We start from the raw sequence: 19708 nt of genomic DNA, 5'->3' as shown, positions 1-19708 counted from the left end.
TTTTATTCATAATAAAAATATCTAAAATATTGCTAAGTACCCTATGGGTGTTACAAAAACTCCGAGGTCGACTTACTATTGTCCCTATCTGATTGGAAGTCAAAATCCGTGTAACCCACAGGGATCAAATTATCTACCTTGTAAGCTAGCATATAATCTCTAGTCCCTTTATATGCTTTATGGCAGTCTAGGTTCCTGGTCCTGGGTTACTTCGATATCTACTAACTATGCCTTGAGTAAAACAGATATCCGGTCTCGTGCACAACATAGCATACATTAGGCTTTCGACAGCCGTAGCATAAGGAACTACCTTCATGTCCTCTATCTCCTTTGATGTCTTTGGAGACATCTCTTTTGATAAAGTTACTCCATGCCTGAAAGGTAGAAAACCTTTCTTGGAGTTTTGCATGCTAAAATGAACTAGGATCATATATGAAGTTCGGGATAAGCACAACATTCTTTTCTTGTGATCTTTGATCCCGAGAATATGTGTGCATTCTCCCAAGTCCTTCAAATCGGATTGCTTGGACAACCATACCCTTACTTCCGACAACACTTTGATATTGTTTCCAACTACCAAAAATGTCATCTACGTATAGTACAAGAAAAACCACCACATTTCCATCACACTTCTTGTCTACACAACACTCATCGGGACACTGAATAAATCCATAGGTCTGGATTACTTCATTAAATAAGATGTTCCAAGACTTTGAAGCTATTGCTTCAGTCCATAAATAAACCGATTGAGCTTACTTACTAGATGCTCTTTGTCCTTTCCAATGAACCCCTCTGGTTGCTTTATATGGATGCTTTCTTCAAGACTTCCTTAAGGAAAACCGTCTTGACATCCACTCGCCAAATCTCATAATCCATATGAGTAGCAAAAGAATCCGGATAGACTTAAGCATGGCTACCGGTGAAAAGGTTTCCTCGTAATTGAGACCCTTTTCAACAAGCCTTGCTTTGAAAGTTTTCACCTTCCCGTCTGTCCTTCCTTTTCTATTGTAGACCTATTTAAAACTAATGACTTTTACACCATTTTGTAGTTCTACAAGCTCCCAGACTTTATTAGAATACATAGATCCTAATTCTGTATTCATTGCTCTTTGCAAAGATGCTGCATCTTTATCTTGGAGCGCTTCGTCATGTGTCCGGGAATCAGGTTCATGTTCACCAGGGATCAAGTCCAAAAACTCTCCCTAAACATGAATCTTTTCAGGTTGCCAAACAATCCTCCCACTATGACAAGACACTGTCTGTAATTGTGCATCATTTGTGACATGTGTTGCAGTTTCTTGTGGTATCACATCTTGTACAGTTGGTACTAGTTTAAACGTGTCTTCTCTAATTTCCTTAAGAATAATTTTACTCATGGGCTTGTGGTTCATAACATAATCCTCTTCTAAAATCAGGCATTTGTGCTAACAATGACCTTATGATTTTAAGGACTATAAACCTTCTTCCGTTTCTCTAGGATAACGCACAAACAAATGAACTCTTATTCCAACTTATCAGTGTCTCCCTTCAGCACATCTGCTGGACTACCCAAAATCTGAATATGCTTTAGACTAGGCTTACGCCCATTCTACAATTCTATGGGAGTAGAGGATTCTGACTTAGAAGGTACTATGCTCACTTCCGTTTCTAGAGTATATCCCTAAAACGAATTTGGTAATTCTGAATAACTCATCATTAATCTAACTATTTCCATAAGAGACCTATTCCTTCGTTCTACTACACAATTCTATTGGGGTATACCAGGTGCAGTTAGTTGGGATTGAATCCCGACTTCTGATAAGTGATTCTTAAACTCTCCTAAGAGGTACTTGTCACTACGATCTTACTGTAGTATCTTGATACTTTTACGTTGACGTTTCTCCACATCAGTCTTGTACTCTTTGAACTTATCAACACACTTAGACTTGTGGCGCATCAAGTAAATGTACCCATATCTCGAATAGTCGTCTATAAAAGAGACAAAATATTCGAGACAACCTCTTGCCTGGATAGTCAAAGGTCCACACAAATCAGAATGAACCAATTCCAACATATCTTTAGCTCCATACCCCTTAGACTTAAAAGTTTCTTGGTTATTTTTTCCTTCTAAGTAAGACTCGTAGGTTGAAAAATTTCCACTACCAATGAACCCAAGAGTTCATTGGTTATTATCCTTTGAATCCTATTCAAGTTAATATAACCTAGCTTTAGATGCCAAAGATAAGATTGGTTCATCTCCAAAGGTTGATTTCTCTTATTAAAGTTAGAAGATGTGTTATTAATTTCCATTTATTGTATCGTGGGAGTTATTGAATTATAAATTATCAACCAACATACCAGAATAGATAACTTCCCTATTTTTCTTGATAACAAGTTTGTTATCAAAATAGACAGAATATCTATTCTTTGATAGTTTAGAAACCAAAATCGAGTTCTTTCTAAACTTGGTACGTAAAAATAATTTCTCAAATTCCAATTTTTTTTCCTATCATAGGATAAACATCTCCCACTATAATAGCTACTACTTTTGCAGCAGTGCCCATGTAGTCGGTGATTTTCCCTTCATATAGTTGTCGGGTTTCCTGGAACCCCTGCAATAAATTACAGACATGATCAGTGGCTCCCGTATCTACACATCAAGTACCGGTAGATAACACCACTAAACATGTTTCAACAACTAATGAATAAATACACCTATATTGTTCTCAGTTCTGAGAGGACAGTCCACCTTAATGTCTAAGTTTTGTTTCCAATCATTATTCGGACTCCTAAGTCTATTCTATAGTATAACAACTAGGGGATTGACAAACATGTGAAATCCTAAGAATCACAAAATATTTGGTCAAGACCAACACCTCAAAAACCCCCGTGAATTTTGTATGCCACGATAGTGTGCACGTATACAAATTCAAAGAGGAGATTTTATCCATTAATTTTATTATCTTGTCAACCTGACTTTATGACAAATAAAATTAATAGTTGGTTTATCTTTGATCAAATATTTGGTCAAAACTTTGAATTTAAAATAATATTAATTCCTCAAATAATATCATTTAAATTCACTAACACCTCTATCACCGGGAATTTTACATGCCACGATAGTGTGGACGTATACAAATTTAAACATTTGTAAGAGGAGGTTTTACCCATTAATTATCTTGTCAACCTTTCTTTATGACAAATAAAATTAACTCAAACACCGTGAATTTTGTATGCCACGATAGTGTGGACGTATACAAATCCAAACATTTGTAAGAGGAGTATTCACCCATTAATTTTATTATCTTGTCAACCTGACAAATAAAATTATCTCAAACACTGTAAATTTTGTATGTCACGATAGTGTGGACGTATACAAAATCAAACATTTGTAAGAGGGAGTTTTAATTTTATTATCTTGTCAACCTATCTTTATGACAAATTAATAGTTGGTTTTCCTTTGGTCTCACAAATAATAGCAGTGACTCCGATAGGGAGGATACTATTAAATACGCCTAAGTGTATACCATTACTTGATACTTAGTCAATTAAATAAGATTATGCCCTTCCGATGGGGAAGATCACACGCTCTTAATTAATTTCCTATAACCATCCAAAATGGAAGTTTGATCTAGTGATCCACAAATAAACTCACCTAAAATGGAGGAAGGCACTTAGAGCCAACGCGCAAGTTTGTTTGCATCACTAACAAACTAGTAATGGAGACCATGGAATTTATCTACTAATCACTCTCCCACTTAGTTATTTAGGTTGAGGAATTTTAACTATGCAAGCAAACAACACATGCATACACACATTACAGTAAATAAAACAATAAATATGAAAATTAATTTTCCAACTATTATGGCTTCTTCCATCACTGTCCTTCACGTGCTGCCAACCCTAGGGTTCATGCCGTCGGGTCCATTGAGCTTCCTTTTTCCGCTGCACCTCTGTTCCCACTTAGTTATTTAGGTTGAGGAATTTTAACTATGCAAGCAAACAACACATGCATAAACACATTACAGTAAATAAAGCAATAAATATGAAAATTAATTTTCCAACTATTATGGCTTCTTCCATCACTGTCCTTCACGTGCTGCCAACCCTAGGGTTCATGTCGTCGGGTCCATTGAGCTTCCTTTTTCTGCTGCACCTCTGGTCCTCCAATAGCACCACGCCTCGCAAGGATATGATCCGCGATAAAAATAAAATAAAATAAAATTTTACATACATCGATCCTATATTCCCGAGGGAATGTACATCAAGTCTAGATCGAACATAAATGTAAAATCCTAGGGCTAATACAACTCCTGCTGTATTAGTTAAATACAATCATGCACACACAATAAAATGCCCTTGACATGTCCAACGGTCCAATCACACAAAAAAAATTATAAGCCATAATAGTTGGAGCTTGCAACCAAAGAGTTAGCATATCCTACTATTATCCTGCCTAAATTATGTATGACATGTGCATAATTAAATTGAAAACCAAACACACAGAGGCAAACCCTAGCTCTGATACCAATTGTTGGTTGGTCCTAGGAAGATCGTACCGATTCCATTGTACAAAATTTTATACAAGTGTCAAACCTTTCCTAAACAACCTATTGTGTTCTTTAGAAATTAAATTAGGAATCACAAACGGAACTTAATATTATTGATTCTAAATTTAACTTATCTGTTCTTAATGGTTTAGATTTGGATCGCAAGTGCAACTTAACACTATTGATCCAAATCCACCTATGTTATAAATTCAATTAAATATTAATTTCCAAAATTAGCTTCCAGGACTACATGGCAAGGCACATGACATTCTTAGGTATGGGAGCATCGACCACCGCCTAGACAAAGCCTTTTAGGGAAAGCTAATATTTAATTTCCTTGTATAACTCTAAGTTTAATCAAAAGGAACAATCAAATCACAAATTCAAAAAATAAAAAAAAACACAAACTTGAATAACAAATTCGAACAACTAGAATCTAATGCCTCTTGTGTTTGGAATTCTTACAAAGAAAAACTAATTTGATGCGGAAAATAATTACTAGTTATACCTTCCTTTGTATGCAACGACCTCTTGATCTTCTACCGTATTCCTCTTCTTTTTCGAACGTTGTGTGGGCAACGATTTTGTAACGACCCGCCTTCTACTAACTAAGCTGTAAGGCCGATCGCAACTGTTATGCTGGGCTAATCTATTCTCTGACCATCATTAAATCTAAGTGCGGAAACTATACTAATTAAAATTTTGCTAAGCTGTAAACATTTCTTGGTTCTACATGTGCTAAGGGGTGTAATCTAAACTATTCATGACATTTATTACATCCCCCAATGGTCAAGGAACTTAACTAAGAGTTCCTCGCTGATTTCAGGCCTCCCAATCGATCCACGGATCGATTGGAATGGTCGAATCGATCCAGTGATCGATTCAGGTGGCTACTGTATGCGGGACTTAAGCTGGATCGATCTAGTGATCGATTCAGCACGCTACTGTGCTCGGGCAATATCCTGGATCGATCGGCTGATCAATCCAGGCTAACTAATCGATCCAGTAATCGATCCCAGAGCCTTCTGTTCGCAACAGAAGGTATCCGGATCGATCGGCTGATCGATCCAGAAGCTTACTGTTCGCGGTGCGAACTTCTCGATTGATCGGTTGATCGATTGAGAAGCCCCAATCGATCAACCGATCGATTGGGGTTTCTGATTTCACACCAGAAGCCTGATTTCAGCACTGTTTCGTGCCAAAATCACTCATATCAATTCCAAACTAAATGAAATGCCTCCTAACATCAATTATGTAGCATTCTACACATGTCATGGTGCATAATCCACTAATTCATAACATTTAAGCAAACTGAACGGCAAAAACTAAAATAACAAAGTTCTAATAGTTAAACTTGCTGAAATTCCCTAAGATCTTTATTCCAAGTTCCATCCACACACATCTTGATCTGCATTGACCTCCAGCCTCCACCGCTAGTCCATTTTCCTTTTACTTGTATCTGCAGTATAAGGAAAATAGTATCTGTAAGCTAAAAAGCTTAGTAATAAACCATCTACCTCACTAAAATGTGCATACGATGCAAATATGATTTTAAATCATGCTGTTTGAAAGGATATGCTAAGTATACTGAATAAACTAAACATGGCATGGCATATAAGCATACAATCATGGCATATCTGAAGCTGAACATGATATCAATCACATGGTATCAATGAAGAACTAAGCTGATACTAAAAAACTGAGCTACCGCTAGGACTGTACTGGATTCACGAACTAATTTGTGAGAGGTTGAAAACCATATACATATAGTAAGTAAAAATACTAAACATGCTGCTGATGGGCCCTGGCAACTGTACTTGCTGTGCGCGCATCCCTAACTAGACCCGGGATTGCAAGTTCCGAATCTAATAGGGTTTACTAGGTTAGCTAAACCTAGGGACGACTATGGGAGCCCAACCCAATGGATATCTAATCCAGTACAGTGCCACTAAAAGTAAAATACTGTAATAGCTAATACTATTCTGCTGAATCTAGGTTATCTGAACCTAGAACTAGGTTGTCTGAACCTAGAGGTGACTGTGGGAGCCCACCCATTCGGACATCTAGTCTCATAAGAGCTGAAATAAAACTGATCATGCTAATTAACATGTTCTATGGCATTTAACTAAATGCCCACTGTATCATAAGGCGGTGCTAGGCATTTTGTCGAGCATTTTGCGCTCTCTAACTCTCCTCTCGATCGGGGAGACTACCTCTAGGCACCCAGCAGCGTCTAAACCCCTATCTACAGAGGATACACGTGCTCGACCCATCTAGAGATGCTCACTAATCCCTAAATCTGTGAGAAGAGTTAAAATACACACTATATGCTGACAAAATTCAATAAAACTAATCTAATGCATAAAAGAAAACACGCGAGAGCTACTTATACTACTGGTGAGGGGTTTCTTACTTTGTGTGTTAGATTTCTTACAAATCTAATCGCTAGAAATTCCGGTGGAGACGACTTCTCGACGGTTCGCTCGCGTCCACGTGCTCTACTCGCGGAGGGGAATGTCCTTGTGCCCGAGATGTCACCGGAAGGCACTCCTATGGCCCTAGGGATGAAACCCTAGGCTTGCTTGGGTGTTGGCGCCGAGAGAAAGAGAGGAAGAAGGAGTTGGCGTCGGTGAGGGTTTGGAGAGGGAGAAGTTGCCGAACCAAATAAGAGAAATAACCCAAACCAACTTAAGTTTTTAATTTATATTAAGTGGGTAACTAGTCCCAACTCAAATATAAATATAAATGTTTCCCTTCTCTTTCAGCACGGCCCTGCTGGGTTCACCGGTTACTAAGGCTAACTAGAGGTTTAGCGGACCCGAGAGGTCCCGGGTTCGATTCCCGCTTAAACCATTTTACTCTTCTATTTATTTTTGCTACTTCCGATACTCCAAAAATTCCAGAAAAATATCTAATAATTCCAGAAAAAAATCATAGAATGTTCCTAAAATAGTTTTGAGAATATTCGGGCGTTACAATCCCCCATACCTTATAAAAAGTTCGTCCTCGAACTTAGAATAATTCTGGGTACTTCTGTCTCCCAAGTTGCCTCTTTTACTGTGTGACTGTGCCAAATGACTTTGACTATTGGTACATCCTTGTTCCGCAATTTCTTAACTGCCCGGTCTATTATCTGAATAGGCCGACTATCATAGCTGAGGTCTTCGCGGATCTGTACCGACTGGGGCTCAATCACCTGGGTGGCATCTGGGGTATGCTTCTTCAGCATGGAGACATGAAATACGTTGTGGACAGCTGACATTTCCTGGGGTAGCTCTAGCTCATATGCTACCTTGCCCACTCTTTTGCTGATAAGGTATGGTCCCACATACCTGGGACTTAGCTTGCCCTTCTTCCCAAAACGCATTACTCCCTTCATGGGAGCTACTCTGAGGAACACTGAATCCCCAACTGAAAACTCAGTGTATCAGCATAGCTCTTCTGGCGGCTCTGAGCTGTCTCTATCCTCTGGCGGATCTGCTGTATAGCTGCTGTGGTATCTGCTACTAGATCTGTCTGAAGTTCTAGTACTTTCTGTTCACCACTCTCATACCAGCAGATTGGAGATCTAAACCTCCGCCCATAGAGAGCCTTGTAAGGTGCCATGCCGATAGTGGCCTGATAGCTGTTGTTGTATGCAAATTCTGCTAAGCTCAGATATTTGCACCAACTTCCCTTGAAGTCTAGGGCACATGCTCGGAGCATATCTTCGAGTACCTGATTTACTCTCTCCGTCTGACCATCTGTCTGAGGATGGAATGCTGTGCTGAACTTTAACTTAGTGCCCAACGCTGACTGTACACACTCAGTGTTGTCTCTGTCTGAAATGATGGTTCGTGGGACTCCATGTAGTCTGACGATCTCCTGGAGATACAACTGAGCTAGCTTCTCCATGGAGTAGGATATCTTGATAGCTAAGAAGTGGGTTGATTTAGTCAACCTGTCGACTATTACCCAGATGGCGTCAAAACCATTCGTGGTTCTGGGCAGTCCCACTATGAAATCCATAGAGATATCCTCCCACTTCCATTCTGGAATCGGTATAGGCTGCAGAACTCCTCCTGGTCGCTGATGTTCTGCCTTGACTCTCTGACAGGTGAGACAGATGCTAACATATCTGGCGATGTCTTGCTTCATCCCGGGCCACCAAAAATGGTTCTTCAGGTCTTGATACATTTTAGTGGAACCTGGATGCATCGCATAGGGAGTCTTGTGAGCCTCATCTAAAATCCGTCTCCGTAGCTCCTCCTGATCTGGAACACAGAGTCTGTCACCAAAATACAACACCCCGCTATCGGACACTCTGAATTCTCTACTTTCTGATTCTGCTAGCCCTTGCTTGATTTTCTGAATTTCAGGGTCCTGCTCCTGAGCTGACTGAATATCACCTAGCAAGGTAGACTCTAAGGTCATGGTAGAGAGCTGTCCAACGATGAGTTCGAGATCGAAATCTACGATCTCCTTCTGTAGGGGCGGTGACATGGCTGTAAGAGATAACAAGGTAGCACTGGATTTTCTGCTAAGTGCGTCGGCTACCTTATTGGATTTCCCTAGATGGTAGAGGATGTCTATATCGTAGTCTTTGACCAGCTCAAGCCATCTGCGCTGTCGCATGTTCAGATCCTTCTGAGTGAAGAAGTACTTCAGACTCTGATGATCTGTATAAACTCTGCACTGAGCTCCATATAAGTAATGTCTCCAAATTTTGAGAGCGAACACTACTGCTGCAAGCTCAAGGTCATGAGTAGGATAATTCTTCTCATAATCCTTGAGTTGTCTGGAGGCATAAGCGATCACCTTGCCGTTTTGCATCAGTACTGCTCCTAGTCCCAACTTAGAGGCATCACTATAGATGTCAAAGCTGCTGGTGTTGTCTGGTAGAGCCAAAATGCGAGCACTGGTCAATCTCCTTTTTAGCTCGCTGAAGCTGTCCTCACAGTCCTCTGTCCACTGAAATTTCCTGTTCTTTCTGGTAAGAGCTGTCAATGGGGAGGCTTTCCTGGAGAAGTCCTCTACAAACTTCCTGTAATATCCTGCTAATCCCAGAAAGCTCCTGATTTCGCTGGCGTTCTTAGGTCTCTTCCAGTTACTCACTGCTTCTATCTTGCTGGGATCTACCATAATACCATCCTTTGAGATGATGTAACCCAGGAAGGACACCTGATCTAGCCAAAATTCGCATTTCGTGAACTTGGCGTATAGCTGGTGCTGCTGAAGGGTCTGCAATACTAGTTTCAGGTGCTCTGAATGTTCTTCCTGAGTTCCTGAATAGATAAGAATGTCATCGATAAACACAATAACAAACTTATCTAAATACTCCCTGAATACTCTGTTCATGAGATCCATGAATGTAGGTGGGGCATTGGTCACGCCAAAGGGCATGACTACGAACTCGTAGTGTCCGTATCTAGTTCTGAATGCTGTCTTGGGTATATCCCCTTCTTTAACCTTCACCTGATGATAACCTGATCTGAGATCTATCTTAGAGAACACTGCTACTCCCTTTAGCTGGTCGAACAGGTCATCGATTCTGGGAAGGGGATACCTGTTCTTGATCGTGACTTGGTTCAGTGATCTGTAGTCTATGCACAGTCGCATGCTTCCATCCTTCTTCTTCACGAACAATACAGGCGCTCCCCATGGTGAGTGACTCGGGCGTATGAAACCCTTGTCAAGCAGCTCCTGTAGCTTCTCCTGAAGTTCCTTCAGTTCTGCTGGAGCCATGCGATAAGGCGCTTTGGAGATAGGATTTGTACCGGGAATGAGCTCTATCTCAAAGTCAATCTCCCTGTCTGGTGCTAAGCCTGGTAACTCTTCAGGGAAGACTGCTGGGTAGTCACATACGACTCGAACCTCTGCTAGCTGTTGGTTCTTGTCCTGGCTGGCGTTGACTACGTGTGCTAGGAATCTTGTACATCCTGAATCCAGTAGCTTCTGTGCTTTCATAGCTGAGAGAAACTTCTTGGCCTTTCTCTTTGGTTCCCCGCTGTATTCAAATTGCACTGCCGCTTCAGGTTGGAAGATGACTTTCTGTTTATGGCACTCTATGGTAGCACCGTATCTGATCAGAAAGCCCATTCCAAAGATAACGTCATAGTCGGTCATCTCTAGCACTATCAGATCACAAAAGAGCTCTCTGTCTGCTATAATGACCGGCACTGCTCTGAGCCAGTGCGTGGATGCCATGATCTCTCCTGAAGGTAATGCCGTCAAAAACTGACCACTGAGTACCTCTGAGGGTATTTCTAATTTTTCGGAGAACATCCTGGCTATATATGAATGGGTTGCCCCAGTATCAAATAGAATAGTAGCACTATACTGTAAAATGCTAATCTGACCTGTGACAACTGTCGAGGCATTGGCTACGTCCTCTCTGGTGAGTGAGTAGATCCTCGCATTCGCCATCGCTGGAGGGGCTTCTAATCTGCCCTGGCTGATAAGTGGACCTTCTAGAGCGGCCTGCATCTGATATAACTGAGCTGGCTGGCCTGCATACTGAATCTGCTGTGGCTGAGGAAGACCGGTCTTGTTCGGGCACTGCTTGGCCATGTGCCCTTCTTGTCCACATTCAAAGCATCCTCGTGTGCCCTTGCGACAAACCCCTGGGTGGAATTTCCCACAAGTAGCACACTTTGGATAACTGGGTCGCTTGCTAGATGGTCCTCCTTTTGGGTCACTCCCTGATTTGCGCTTGCTGTTGGAGTTCCCTTTCCAGTTAGAGCTGTGGCCTTGCTGTTTTTGAGTGTGAGAGTTTCCTTGGCCTTTGGACTCTGAGGAGACTTGCTTCTGCTGCTTTATGCTGTTCTGGTAATGCTCTGTGGTCAAGGCACTGCTCACTAACTCCTCTGTGGTTTGTGGCCTATGTATGCCACCAGCCACGTTCACTATCTCCGGCCTCGGCATCTTGAGCATCAACCGGATTCGTTCCTTCTCTGTGATGACGCATAGGCGAGCCAACCTGTTGAATTTCTTCACGGCTTCCTCAACTGAAAGGTTGCCCTGACGAAACTCGGTGAACTCGTCGTAGTGACGGTTTGTAACCCGTATGTGAAAGAACTCCTCGAAGAATTCCTTCTCAAAGTCAGCCCATAACATCCGGTTCACGGTGCGTTCTGATTCTTTCCCACCACATGCGTGCGTCTCCTGTCAGGCAGAGGAGGCACACTTCACCTTCTCGTATTCTAGCCAGTCCAGCGAGCTTCCAGTGTTTTGAACCAGGCTTGTGCATCCCATGGTTCACTAGTGCCTGAAAAGTTCTCTGTCTTGACTCTGCCACTGGATCGGATAGGCTTCCTTTCTTGGCTCACTGGATCTTTGTCCGGTATTCAAGGTGAGTGGTCGAGTGGAACCTCTAAGACTTGAGTCGTGTTCGATTCGGGTGACTGGGGGTACTCGATTAGCCTTGAGGGTGGCTATCTCTCTCCTGCTCACTAGCTGCAGTCATGAACCGAGCCACTAATCTTGTAAGGTTTGGGAGGCACCGAACCGCCTCTTCTTGGCTCGAGCTAGTGCCCTTCTAGCTGGGCGTCCTCGTGCCATCGCTAAAGACATAGAGGACAGAACATGAATAACTATTACAATCATAATTGTATAACTATCGTTATCATGTTATATACCATCACATACTATCATGCAGCAGTTTATCTATAAACATGAGCTATACAAGAAAGCAAGAAACATAAATAAAGTAGAGGTATTCTTACTTGGAAGCTGCAGGTTCAATGCTGATGTGTGTGTAGGAAGTATGGAACCTGGCTCTGATACCACTCTGTAACGACCCGCCTTCTACTAACTAAGCTGTAAGGCCGATCGCTACAGTTATGCTGGGCTAATCTATTCTCTGACCATCATTAAATCTAAGTGCGGAAACTATACTAATTAAAATTTTGCTAAGCTGTTAACATTTCTTGGTTCTACATGTGCTAAGGGGTGTAATCTAAACTATTCATGACATTTATTACATCCCCCAATGGTCAAGGAACTTAACTAAGAGTTTCTCGCTGATTTCAGGCCTCCCAATCGATCCACGGATCGATTGGAATGGTCGAATCGATCCAGTGATCGATTCAGGCAGCTACTGTATGCGGGACTTAAGCTGGATCGATCCAGTGATCGATTCAGCACGCTACTATGCTCGGGCAATATCCTGGATCGATCGGCTGATCGATCCAGGCTAACTAATCGATCCAGTGATCGATCCCAGAGCCTTCTGTTCGCGATAGAAGGTATCCGGATCGATCGGCTGATCGATCCAGAAGCTTACTGTTCGCGGTGCGAACTTCTCGATCGATCGGTTGATCGATTGAGAAGCCCCAATCGATCGACCGATCGATTGGGGTTTCTGATTTCACACCAGAAGCCTGATTTCAGCACTATTTCGTGCCAAAATCACTCATATCAATTCCAAACTAAATGAAATGCCTCCTAACATCAATTATGTAGCATTCTACACATGTCATGGTGCATAATCCACTAATTCATAACATTTAAGCAAACTGAACGGCAAAAACTAAAATAACAAAGTTCTAATAGTTAAACTTGCTGAAATTCCCTAAGATCTTTGTTCCAAGTTCCATCCACACACATCTTGATCTGCATTGACCTCCAGCCTCCACCGCTAGTACATTTTCCTTTTACCTGTATCTGCAGTATAAGGAAAATAGTATCTCTAAGCTAAAAAGCTTAGTAAGAAACCATCTACCTCACTAAAACGTGCATACGGTGCAAATATGATTTTAAATCATGTTGTTTGAAAGGATATGCTAAGTATACTGAATAAACTAAACATGACATGACATATAAGCATACAATCATGGCATATCTGAAGCTGAACATGATATCAATCACATAGTATCAATGAAGAACTAAACTAATACTAAAAAACTGAGCTACCGCTAGGACTGTACTGGATTCACGAACTAATTTGTGAGAGGTTGAAAACCATATACATATAGTAAGTAAAAATACTAAACATGCTGCTGATGGGCCTTGGCAACTGTACTTGCTGTGCGCGCATCCCTAACTAGACCCGGGATTGCAAGTTCCCAATCTAGTAGGGTTTACTAGGTTAGCTAAACCTAGGGACGACTATGGGAGCCCAACCCAATGGATATCTAATCCAGTACAGTGCCATTGAAAGTAAAATACTGTAATAGCTAATACTATTTTGCTGAATCTAGGTTATCTGAACCTAGAACTAGGTTGTCTGAACCTAGAGGCGACTGTGGGAGCCCACCCATTCGGACATCTAGTCTCATAAGAGCTGAAATAAAATTGATCATGCTAATTAACATGTTCTATGGCATTTAACTAAATGCCCACTGTATCATAAGACGGTGCTAGGCATTTTGTCGAGCATTTGGCGCTCTCTAACTCTCCTCTCGATCGGGGAGACCACCTCTAGGCACCCAGCAGCGTCTAAACCCCTATCTACAGAGGATACATGTGCTCGGCCCATCTAGAGATGCTCACTAATCCCTAAATCTGTGAGAAGAGTTAAAATACACACTATATGCTGACAAAATTCAATAAAACTAATCTAATGCATAAAAGAAAACACGCGAGAGGTACTTATACTATAGGTGAGGGGTTTCTTACTTTGTGTGCTAGATTTCTTACAAATTTAATCGCTAGAAATTCCGGTGGAGACGACTTCTCGACGGTTCGCTCGCGTCCACGTGCTCTACTCGCGGAGGGGAACGTCCTTGTGCCCGAGATGTCACCGGAAGGCACTCCTATGGCCCTAGGGATGAAACCCTAGGCTTGCTTGGGTGTTGGTGCCGAGAGAAAGAGAGGAAGAAGGAGTTGGCGTCGGTGAGGGTTTGGAGAGGGAGAAGTTGCCGAACCAAATAAGAGAAATAACCCAAACCAACTTAAGTTTTTAATTTATATTAAGTGGGTAACTAGTTCCAACTCAAATATAAATATAAATGTTTCCCTTCTCTTTCAGCACGGCCCTGCTGGGTTCACCGGTTACTAAGGCTAACTAGAGGTTTAGCGGACCCGAGAGGTCCCGGGTTCGATTCCCGCTTAAACCATTTTACTCTTCTATTTATTTTTGCTACTTCCGATACTCCAAAAATTCCAGAAAAATATCTAATAATTCCAGAAAAAAATCATAGAATGTTCCTAAAATAGTTTTGAGAATATTCGGGCGTTACAATCACCGAGATGAGAACCACCCAAGCCCTTTTTCTTCCTCCTTGCAAATTTCGGCTAAATCATTCTCCTTGAGATGATGAGTTTCGGCCACCACAATCAAGCTCCAAGGGATGCTAGAAACAAAGCCTCCATTCTATCCTTCGTCTCCAAGCAAGATCCGGCCACCACCATAAAGCTCCAAGGGATGATGCCGCCGGCCACCAAAGAAGAAGAGAAGAGGAGAAGCAAAGGAGAAGGGTCGACCACCACCAAGGAAGAGACTAGAGGGAGGAAAAATATAGTAGAGTTATATCTCATGAAGGCACCCCTACCCCCTCTTTTATATTCCTTGGTTTTGGCAAATAAGGAAAATTTAAATAAAACCTTACTTAATTTCTTTGCCATGAAAAGAAAAATTTAATTGATTTAAAATCAATTTCCTTTTCTTAAACAACATGGCCGACCACAACCAAATCTCCAAGCAAGGAAGGTTTTAAACACAAATTAAAACTTCCTTATTTGTTTCCAGAAATTTTAAAAATAAAATTTCTCTAATAATTTATGCCTTCATGGTTGGTTATAAATGGAAATTTTATAAATTAAAATATTTCTTTTAAACATGTGGATGATTTCTAAAAAGGAAAGTTTTCTCTAAAATTAAAATCTTCCTTTCAATCTACAAATAAAGAAAAATATCAAATCTTTTCTTAATCTTTTGTAAAAATTTATAAAAGGAAATATTTAATTTTTAAACTCTCTTTTTAAATCATGAACATGATTACAAAAAAGGAAAGTTTTCTCAAAAAGTAAAATCTTCCTATCAATCTACAAATAAGGAAAGATATCAAATCTTTTCTTAATCCTTTGTAGAAAGCTATAAAAGGAAAGATTTAAATTTTAAACTCTCTTTTTAAACCATGTAATCCACATAAGAAAAGATTTTAAATAAAATAAAATCCTTTTAATTTGATGTGGCCGTCCACACCAAGATTGGGTTCAAGCTAGGGTCGACCACACCATCTTACTCATCCTAATTGCTTTGGCCGGCCCAAGCTTGGGTTCCAAGCTTGCATGGCCAGCCCCATTAGGATGGGTATAAAGGTGGGTAAAAAGTGGGTATGTGGTGGGTATAATTCTCTATATACAAGAGGCTACGATAGGGACCGAGAGGAGGAATTGGTTTTGGTCTCCCGATGAAATTAAGCTTCCCGTGTTCGCCCCGAACACTCAACTTAATTTCATCAATAATAATTCATACTACCAAAGAATTATTATTGAACTACCGCACCAATCCTAAATTACGTTTTGGGCTCCTTCTTATTATGAGTGTGTTAGTCTCCTTGTGTTTAAGATGTCAAATACCCACTAATTAAATGAATTACTGACAACTCACTTAATTAATATCTTAGTCCAAGAGTAGTATCACTCAACCTTATCGTCATGTCAGACTAAGTCCACCTGCAGGGTTTACATGACAATTCTTATGAGCTCCTATTGGGGACATTCTCAACCTAGATTACTAGGACACAGTTTCCTTCTATAATCAACAACACACACTATAAGTAATATCATTTCCCAACTTATCAGTCCTATTGATTTATCGAGCTAAATCTCACTCATTGATAAGTTAAAGAAATAAATACTAAATATATGTGCTTAAAAGCACACACTTTCATAATAACTAAGGTCTAGTTCTTTTATTAAGTCAGTATAAAAAAAATTTACCTTAAATGGTCTTGCTCAATACACTCAGAGTGTACTTAGTGTAATTTATTAGTCAAGATAAACTAATACCTTATTACACTAAAGAACCGATAACATGATCTTCTGTGTGTGACACCACACACTATGTTTATCTACAATATAAATTAATTGAACAACTTAGCATATAAATGTAGACATTTTTGACCGATGTGATTCTTTATTTCAAAATAAATATTTGCAAAAGCTAGGCTTTTAGTATACATTTCAACAATTTTGTGCAAGATAGGCGAATATCAAGATGCCAAGGAGTTATGGAATAAGTTGGCCAAGCTCCACGAAGATTCACCCAATGTAAATGAAAAAGGAAAAGAGGGAAACTCTTTATTTCAAATACAAGAGGATTCAGAAGTTGAGAGATGCTCAACATTCGAGGAGAAACTTAAAGAAGCATCCACCTTAAAGATTGAGGGAGAGAGGTCATTGACATTGAAATGAGAAAAAGTCTCTACATACAAAACCATTGAAGAAGGATCTTGTGCCACCTCTATAAGTAAAGAAGGCATATCATATGCTTTGAGTGTAGAGAAAAAGAAGAAGCCAAGAGAAGGCAACTTCTTATTATGTGAAAACACCATTTTTTACACATTATTTCAGCCTTATTTTCCACATTTTAATCCTCTCATATAGTTAATTATTGATTTATATCATATTATTTAGTTCGATTCATTTTAGGGCTTTGGTATAATTCTTCCTATTTTTATAGAGTTTTTATATACATTTGTGCAATATTATTTGTAGAGAATCAAGACGACAATTTGATTGAACCCAAATTAGGCTTAAAGCTGAGTACAAGAGAGAGTAAAATCTGATTTAATCTAAGTCATTGGATCAAATCTAAAGCCAATTGATCAAGAGAACAAGACCTACTCGATCTTAGCCATTCTTCAAGATGTGATTGATTATGTTCCATTTGATTAGAAATGGGATGATCTGAGTCATCTACTGAGATCCGGCCATCTTGACCTTCCATGGGGACTTGCTTGATCTGGGCCATTCATTTAGATTGAAACTCATCCACTCGATTAGATATGAAGTAATCGGAGTCGTTCAATCAGATATAGAACAGATTTAAAAGAAACGGAAAGTAATAGTGTTCATGATCGTGATTTTGGGCGACGAAGTTGATGAAACACAGTGACAAGGCACGCGAGAGAAGAGGACGGGGGCGATCCGATCATCTTCACTGTCGCCAGAGCTCCATCCACCGTCGGGGATTAAGGGTTTGCCTTTCCAATCCACTCCATCCAGCTCTGATGATCCATCTCCCATTCCATCCGTAGACATCATAGCTCCTCCCAACTCGATTGTTGTCCACCACCATCCATTGCGAGAGAAGGAGGATTTTCCTTTCATCTTCAGAATGATTCATGATTGCATCCTTCTTCTTTTCCATTGATTCCATTTCTGACATACATCCTATCCACATCAGATTGCCACCGATTTCCTCTGTTCTACCTCTCTATAGATCCAATCCGAAACAAGCTCGGGAATGCCCTAGTTTGGTTTGTGAGCACCTTCTTTATTTAGATCTTCTCTTGTTATGATGTGTAGATCATTTTCTATGAGATTGAGTTGTTGAACATGCTTAGTTAAATTCCCTTTCACACTTTTATTTGAATTCAAATTCAATTCTAGTTTAGTTACTTGTATTTGATATTTGGTTGTGTTGTTGCTCTTGTTTTATTCCCATTCAATAGTAGATTTGGCTAGTTTAGTTTACTTGCTCTTTAACTTCATGAGTTGATTTGAATTCTTAGTATAGCTTGTTTTTAATCTTTTGTCAAGTTTATGATCTTTAGTTCCTTGATTAATACTTTCGGGAATTGTTTTACAATATAGTTTATCAAGTCTCAATTTCATTAGTTGCATTGCTTCGTGCTTCCATTATGTTCTTCGTGATCTTAGTTTAGTGAATTCCCATTTTGATCAATTTCTTTTATGTCCACTCTTAGTTCTTAGGTTTAGCACCTTAAAACCCAACCCCCAAACCAATAAGAACTCAATCCTAAGATTCATCATACATTGATTACATTGGTTGGGAGATGATCCGTGCTACTCCCTATGCTATCTTAGTGTAGAGAGGGTTTAGTACTTAATTAATTTTGATACACCCATAGTTGCGACATACGAGTGTTTATCAATGTGAAGGGGAAAAGAGCACATTGTGTGCTTCTTATGCTCCAACAAAGGATACTATCAAAATCAATGTCCAACAAGGAGGCTCTCAAGCAATAACAAAGGAGAAAGTTCAAATCAAGGGGGAACTTCTAAAAATAAAACTAAGATATCATTAGTTAATGATTATTCTTTATATTATGATAACAAGCATACTAGAAATAAATGTTATTATTTTACTGCTATTTATCATGAAAATACAAAATATGACAATCCTAAGGAGTTATAAATCATATCATGCTAAACTACCTTACCTACGGATAGGAAGGTAGAAAATAATCTAGGCAAGAACCATAAGGAAGTTAGACCCATTCTTATAAAAAGAAATGTCCAAAAGAAAAATGAAAAATCAAAGTTTAAGGACTTAAGGTTTGAAAATCAAGTCTTGAGGTCAAGACTTGATAAATTGGAGGAGAAAATGACAAATAATGTCAAAGGGTCTAAGAAGTAAAGCTTAGGGTTAGGAAGATAAGAACCATTTATGGACAAAAAAGATTTGGGATAAAAATCTAAGTCGAATGACAATGTGTTCTCATACGAAAGTTACATATAGTCATGAAACTAACCATAGGTCTAAGAGTTAAGCTAATGTTACAAGGAAAGTTATTCTTAGAGTTGACATTAATTAAGAAGACTAGTATGACTAAAGCTTCTAAGAAGTCTAGGAAAGTCATTAGAAAGATATTTAGGGAAGTAATCCCTAGTAAGTACCTAGTACACCCAAGGAGTATCAATAGATATTAGATTCCTAAGTGTGATTTCTTCACATTAAATGGGTTTAGAGTATGTCAACTCAAATTGGAAGGGTAGTTAACTCAATCATGGTAAAGTTGACACTTTAGGACATTTTCAAGGTATTATGACACCTAAAATTAAGAACTTGATTTTCACTCTTAAGGAGTTTGAAATGTGCCAATAAGAAACTTGAAGTTTTGATCTTAAACAAATTGGTACAAATATAATAGAATTCAAAGGAATGTTAAATTGAGATTTTTGGTATTTTCTAGGGAGCTAGGGCCATCTATGTCTAATTATTAATTTGGCCTAACAATTAGTTATTGAAACTTAGATAGCAAATCTAGGTATTGTTCTTTGTGTTA

This window comes from Zingiber officinale, chromosome 6A (assembly GCF_018446385.1).
Source record: "Zingiber officinale cultivar Zhangliang chromosome 6A, Zo_v1.1, whole genome shotgun sequence".
NCBI lineage: Eukaryota > Viridiplantae > Streptophyta > Magnoliopsida > Zingiberales > Zingiberaceae > Zingiber > Zingiber officinale.
This window is presented reverse-complemented; position numbering follows the sequence as displayed.